Source organism: Lactuca virosa, chromosome 9, assembly GCF_052849685.1.
Source record: "Lactuca virosa cultivar CGN04683 chromosome 9, Lactuca_virosa_CGN04683_v6, whole genome shotgun sequence".
Taxonomy (NCBI): Eukaryota; Viridiplantae; Streptophyta; class Magnoliopsida; order Asterales; family Asteraceae; genus Lactuca; species Lactuca virosa.
Genome location: NC_136434.1, coordinates 211,515,653 through 211,523,660, shown reverse-complemented (window position 1 = coordinate 211,523,660; position 8,008 = coordinate 211,515,653).

Below are 8,008 nucleotides of genomic sequence, written 5' to 3'. Positions count from 1 at the left end.
ACCTCTCTTTTCACCAATTATTGAATATAAACCCCAATTAGGGTTAGTAACGTAAAAATTCGATAATTCATTTATATATTATTTAGGTATAAATAATATTCATAACACAATGTAGTTGAGTTCATAAACCTTATACTACATGACAAATTCATAACAATGGTTACATATATAGATTTTTGGTGAATTCGTCACCAAATGTGACATATTCTATACCCGACTTAAACACTCAAACTTTAATGAAAAGAATTAGGAATCATCCTAACTTTCGTGTAATGTGTTATTATTTTTTATGATAACGATTTTTATAATAATTTGAATTTAAATGAATTCAAATTAAGTAAATATACATCCTTTTTACCACATTTTTTATAAAAGTCACCAACTCTTATAACAATTACCTATTCTTTTTATAAAAAATAAAAGAACCCACTTTTGTTTTATATGATTACTACACTTGTACAAAGTATTATTATTATTAAATTTGAGAAGTCATGTTTGAATATATATAATTTAAGAAGCCATACCCTACCTTCTCCCCCCTCACCCTCCCTCTCGTCCCTTATCTTCGGCAGAGACCCCCCATCCCCCCCCCCCCTTACACTCTATCTATTTCTTTTTCTTCATTTCCTCTTGAAGAATACGTCATTCTCTCAAGATTAATCTCCATAAGTTGGTTCTTGATCTTTTGGTAAGTTTTTCCATACTAATCTAGTGATTCTATACAGATATATACTAGTTTTGTTACAATTACACACATTAATATGTGTTAATATCCATAGGATATTTCAATCTTCAAGTGTTCTTAGCTTGAAATCTTTCATCTTCACCTCTTTATCCATCAAGAAACACACTCAAGGTGAGTTCATACCCCTCATTTTCATCTTTGTCCAAGTTTTAGGGGGAGAATACAAGTAAACTTGTATAATTGTACAAGTTGATATACATGCTTACTTTCATGTTGTGTAAAAATGTTATCTACATGAAATAATGTTATTACCTATTATTATGAACATTTATGTGTGGTGTGTTGTTTATAGTGCAAATCTATGAAAAATGAGTATAAACATGCTATATGATCTTAAGAAAAAGCCATAAAAACAAAACTATAAAAACTAGGGTTTTTATGAACATAATATGACTTTCTAGCAAAAATGGTTTTAACCAAGTTATTACAACATTTTTGTGGGATACAAATCAAAATATGTTATTTTGGGACATATGTTATAAAACTGGTTATAAATACCAAGGATTTGGTTAAACAAATAGAAAATCCTAAAAAATCTATCATTTCATGTAAAAATTAGGGATTTCTAGCAAAAATGGACATAACCAGGTTATGGTACCATTTTTGTGGGATTTGACCTAAAATATGTTATTTTAAACATATAAGGTTAGCTTGACTTAAACTTCACAAAAAGGTAAAAATAAATTTTACAAAGTTTATAATTCAATATTTACCGTTTGGTGACGTAAAAAGGCCAAAAACTAAAAAACTGACTTTCTCATACTAATAGTTCATATACTTGTGTTAGTTGTATAATATACATTATTTATGAACATCTAAACATCTTAACTTATATATATATATATATATATATATATATATATATATATATATATATATATATATATATATATATATATATATATATATATGTGTGTGTGTATAGGTACAACGAAACATTTATAATAAACTATAATAGGTATAGTTTATGGGTCATTAACACTATTATAACATTTTGGGACAAGACAAATAATTATATAAAAGTATATAATTATTATACACTGTAACATACACGTTCAGTTATCGTGTTATATGATTTTTAAAAGTGAATAATATTACGAAATATTATGTGAAATTGACTGTTGAGTCCTAACGAATATTTTTTACTAGGAAATAAAGTAAAACTATGTTTAGGATCACTCAGAAAGTATTGAAAGTCTTATGAGATTCCAATCAAAATGCAAATAGTGAAATTTAATGAAAATATAAAATTTTAAATAACTAAAATTTTATTATTGAAAGTTGTAGATAATCTCATTAGAAACATGTAGGCGAAAACTTCATCAAAATCCGAGTTATAACGAAGAAGTTATGACCAATCGAAGATCCACGACAAAACATACACGGCGCCGAATGACGTAAAAAGTGAGTTTTTGATAAGCTACTTTTTAGCCTTAGTTATCTAAATGAAAGTTGTAGTATTCGTTAAACCAAGAAGTTCGATAAAAAGAACGCCAAAATATGACTTCATATGAGGAAGTTATGATTTTTCTATGTTTCAGCTTAGCAGTAGACAACTAAAAACTCGAATTTTAGATCGAGTGATTTTTTAGCCGAAACAACCTAAACGAGAATTGAAGATCTCGTCAATAGCAGTACAACGGTAAAAAGTCTGACGAAAACGGATGTCGGATGAAGAAGTTATGAATTTTTAACGGATTTACCAGTCCCGGTCTGTTAAAAATAATAATATTAAAAATAAAATCAAAATTAGCCGACAAAGTCTAAACGAAAGTTGTAGAATATATTCCCGCCTACGCGTGCATATAAAGAACGTCAAAAACAGAGCCCGTATGCGAAAGTTATGGATTTTAGAAGATCTGGGCTCATTTTCCGAGGAATCTCGCATGGATAAGCCTTATCCGGAACCGGCCACGTCACCCTCTATCCGAGTAGGCCGCGTGTCCGAAGCACCTTAGTCACCCGATGCGCTGTGCGTCCGAACGTCCGACGCGTGTTGCCTTCTGATTGGACCGAAGCCGAAGCCTATCCCCGTACGACGCGCCTCTCCCCGTGTCGCGTCCGAGTCTCGCATGCGCGCCAGCTCCTCTCGCTTCGTGGCCTTCGCTCCAGCAGCCGCATGTCCCCTTCTCGGCCGAACCCTCGCATTCTCGCCCTATAAATACAAGGCTTGCGAGCCTTCTAGGGTAATTTGGAGAAATTGCCATTTTACACACCTTTTTCAACATTTTCACTATTTTGACATCCCCCGAAGCCCCGGTATCAATTTTAGCATCCGAAACACGTCCCGAAGTTCCCGAGAAGCCCGGAAAATTTATCTTTTTGGTTTTGAAGCTCTACCTTCGCAGAGCCCGATTTTCAATAAATCTTCCGGTTTTCAACGAAGAAAGTCATATTTAAAGCCAAAGTGCTGCCCAAATTAATATTTTAGCCCCCGGTTATTTCACGGTGAGTTTAATATATAGGAACAATTGTATGTTATGTGTTATATGTGCTATGTGCTTTTCAGTGTTATTATTCCGAGTTATTTTCCCGTGTTATTTTTACTTCCGCTATTTATGATAGCAAAGCTATACCTTTGACTATGTGATCAGTGAAAGGACTTAGATTCACGGTGGTACTGGTACGTAGCCTCTGGCCATGTAGAGCATGTCTCCGTAAGAGAATGACTTCTATTCTATGGCATTGGCAGATGGTTAGACAGGGTTATAAGCCTGAAATCTACCGAAATGTTTAAATCTGAAAGTGTATGTCATCTGTGCCATTTGGGCCGAAGCTTTATTGATCGTATATATGTGTATCAAATCATTGATTGATGTGGAAAGTTTGTCACATGATTCGCATATGCCTTTGTTGTTCCTTGTTCCTCTTTGCTTCTGCCATATTGAAGTATATATATGACATAACTTTATATTGTATCTATTATTGAACTCACTAAGCGTCACCGCTTACCCCTCTCAGTGTTTAACAAATTGCAAGAGATAAGCAACCAGTATGGTTATATACTGTCGGAAGATGTAGAATAGTTTTTACTATTACTTTTGTACTTCGGTTTACATATGCATAAAATTACAATATCATGGGTAGTTATGTAATATACTAAAACTTAGTCGGTTTGTATCCAGTCTTTTGTAATCACATTATCAATGTAAAATATTATTTATAAATATGCATGTAGCATATTTTGGAGTAACAATTGTCTTTAGTACGAAAGTTAGGGTCTTTCAATCATGGTATCAGAGCGGTGGTTTAAGTGAACTAAATTCCACGGATTGGTATTTAGACTTAAACCGTCAGAAATATATAAACGGATTCATTAGGAGTATATGGATACAAACCATAGGAAAGACTTAAGTAAAGTATTAGGTAATAATAAATCCTAATATTCTAAAATACTATATCACTCCAAATTTTCAGAATGGTTGAACAGGAAGGTAGCCATACCCCTGAGGTGGGTGGAGGTCCTCAACTAGTGAAGTAAATACTCCAGTATCCCCTCGAGAGGAGAGACTCTTGGGCAAACTTACTTGTATTATTCGGCAGACTTTCGAAGAACACAAAAAGAATGGTGATAAAGGAAAAGAGAAAGCCACTTGAGAATCTTCAAAAGGGGAGGTGAAGTGTCCCTCGTTCAAAGATTCCAAGAGTAGTGGTGCTACAGAATTTTCAGGTGTTCTTAATCCCATTGTTTTTCTTACCTGGATCTAGAACACAGAGAAAGTGTTTCGTATTTCTCATGTGGATAATGAAGACAAGGCTAATTATGCTTCTGCTATGCTCGTCGGAGAAGCCTTGGTCCGGTGGGAAGCAACATATGAAGCTCTCAACGAGTATGACCAGGAGAATTTATCCTGGGAGATGTTCAAAACTCGTTTGCTAGAGAAGTATTGTCCTCTAGACATGAGGAGGAGATTAGAGAAAGAGTTTCTTGAGCTTAAGCAAGAAGGAATGACCGTGAATGAGTATGAAACTCAATTCAATCAAAGAGCACGGTTTGCCGCAAAGTATATCCCAACTGAAGACGATAAAATTCAGTTATTCTTGGATGGACTGCGGTATGAGATCCACGATTTCGTAGCTAATCGGGATGTTCTATCTTTTGACAAAGCTGTTGAGTATGCTCGAAAGCGTGAGCATGAGTTAGAGATACGTGGTGCCACTTTTTCTGTTCCAAAGCATCCACGTATCGATCAAACTGTTCCTGTTTCCTCTATTCCACCAGCCCGATCTGTTCAATCTGATTCTAATACAAGAGAGCAATCTCAGAGCGCCGTTCGTGGTCGCGATAGATCACAATCTTTTTCTACTCAATCGCCATCATGTCGCATTTGTGGAAGGAATCATCCGGGCCAATGCAAAATAGACAAGGAATTTGTTGTCTGTTATGGATGTGGAGAAACGAGTCACATCAAGCCAGCTTGCCCAAGGAAGGATGTTACTTGTTATGCATGTGTTATTACTGGCCACAAGAAGCGTTTTTGCCCCACTCTTACAAGTCAAATGGCGGGGTGTCAAGCTTCCATTCAACAACCAAGGAATACTCCAAAGGAGGAGGTGCCAATAACTAAAGGCCGTGCATTCCAGATTACCACAGAAGAGGCACGCGAGGACCCGAATGATGTGACGGGTACATTTCTTGTCAAATTTTATACTTGCCCACATCTTATTTGATTATGGTGCCTCAAATTCTTTTGTGTCTCATGAATTTGCGCATTCTTTTCAAATTTCTTGCTATGAACTTGTGTAACCATTTCACGTAGATACCATAGGAAGTGTATCATTACTTGCTGGTAAAGTCCATAGAGACCGTGTCATGGAAATTGAAGGTTATAGTTTTCTTGTTAACCTGATTCCCATCTTCTTGCCCAACTTTGATAATATTCCCGGCATGGAATGGTTGTTAAAGAACACACTCAGGCGTGAAAAGTTTCTTTGTGAAAACTTATGAATGGTGACTTGGGAACTGCGAGACAATACTTGGGACGAGTATGAGTAGGTGTGAATAGTAGTAGAGGCCTATACTACTGGAAGCATAGGACTCACACTTGGATCTTGGAAAGTCACAAGGTTACCAAGAAGCTAGTAATCGATTCCGTTGTTGTTCGAGTATGTCATTACCTTTGTTTCGGTGATGACTAAGAAGATGATTTTCGTTCAGACCTTAATGGTCGTAAAGAATCGAGTCCGACTAAAATAGATCTGCGAAGTGAGGTGATTGGTTCAGAGAACCATGTCTCGTGTAGTGACGAAATTTTAGTCAGAGAATTGAAGAATGAGATGTTCAGACGGAGAAAACAATTGAAACGGTAGAAGATATGCTTTGTGCATATGTCTTGGAGTTGGTGCACGTCAAGTGGAAACACCATCGAGGCCCAAATTTTTAATTAGTAAAATAAGAATGAGATAAGAGCGAAATATTCCCAGTCATTTTTATCGTTATGATTTCGGGGACGAAATCCTCAAAAGGAGGGGGAATTTGTAACATACACGTTCAGTTATCGTGTTATGTAATTTTTAAAAGTGAATAATATTACGAAATATTATGTGAAATTGAGTGTTGAGTCCTAACGGATAGTTTTTACTAGGAAATAAAGTAAAACTATGTTTAGGATCACTCAGAAAGTATTGAAAGTCTTATGAGATTCCAATCAAAAGGCAAATAGTGAAATTTAACGAAAATATAAAATTTTAAATAAGTAAAATTTTATTATTGAAAGTTGTAGATAATCTCATTAGAAACATGTAGGCGAAAACCTCATCAAAATCCGAGTTATAACGAAGAACTTATGACCAATCGAAGATCCGCGACAAAACCGACACGGCGCAGAATGACGTAAAAAGTGAGTTTTTGATAAGCTACTTTTTAGCCTTAGTTATCTAAATGAAAGTTGTAGTATTCGTTAAACCAAGAAGTTCGATAAAAAGAACGCCAAAATCTGACTTCGTATGAGGAAGTTATGATTTTTCTATGTTTCAGCTTAGCAGTAGACAGCTAAAAATTCGAATTTTAGATCGAGTAATTTTTTAGCCGAAACAACTTAAACGAGACATGAAGATATCGTCAATAGTAGTACAACGGTAAAAAGTCTGACGAAAACGGATGTCGGATGAAGAAGTTATGAATTTTTAACGGATTTACCAGTCCCGGTCTGTTAAAAATAATAATATTAAAAAAAAAGTCAAAATTAGCCGACAAAGTCTAAACGAAAGTTGTAGAATATATTCCCGCCTACGCGTGCATATAAAGAACGTCAAAAACGGAGCCCGTATGCGAAAGTTATGTATTTTAGAAGATTTGGGCTCATTTTCCGAGGAATCTCGCATGGATAAGCCTTATCCGGAACCGACCACGTCACCCTCTATCCGAGTAGGCCGCGTATCCGAAGCACCTTAGTCACCCAATGCGCTGTGCGTCCGAACGTCCGACGCGTGTTGCCTTCTGATTGGACCGAAGCCGAAGCCTATCCCCGTCCGACGCGCCTCGCCTCGTGTCGCGTCCGAGTCTCGCATGCGCGCCAGCTCCTCTCGCTTCGTGGCCTTCGCTCCAGCAGCCGCATGTCCCCTTCTCGGCCGAACCCTCGCATTCTCGCCCTATAAATACAAGGCTTGCGAGCCTTCTAGGGTAATTTGGAGAAATTGCCATTTTACACACCTTTTTCAACATTTTCACTATTTTGACATCCCCCGAAGCCCCGGTATCAATTTTAGCATCCGAAACACGTCCCGAAGTTCCCGAGAAGCCCGAAAAATTTATCTTTTCGGTTTTGAAGCTCTACCTTCGCAGAGCCCGATTTTCAATAAATCTTCCGGTTTTCAACGAAGAAAGTCATATTTAAAGCCAAAGTGCTGCCCAAATTAATATTTTAGCCCCCGGTTATTTCACGGTGAGTTTAATATATAGGAACAATTGTATGTTATGTGTTATATGTGCTATGTGCTTTTCAGTGTTATTATTCCGGGTTATTTTCCCGTGTTATTTTTATTTCTGCTATTTATGATAGCAAAGTTATACCTTTGACCATGTGATCAGTGAAAGGACTTAGATTCACGGTGGTAATGGTACGTAGCCTCTGGCCATGTAGAGCATGTCTCCGTAAGAGAGTGACTTCTATTCTATGGCATTGGCAGATGGTTAGACAGCGCTATAAGCCTGAAATCTACCGGAATGTTTAAATCTGAAAGTGTATGTCTTCTGTGCCATTTGGGCCGAAGCTTTATTGATCGTATATCTTTGTATCAAATCATTGATTGATGTGGAAAGTT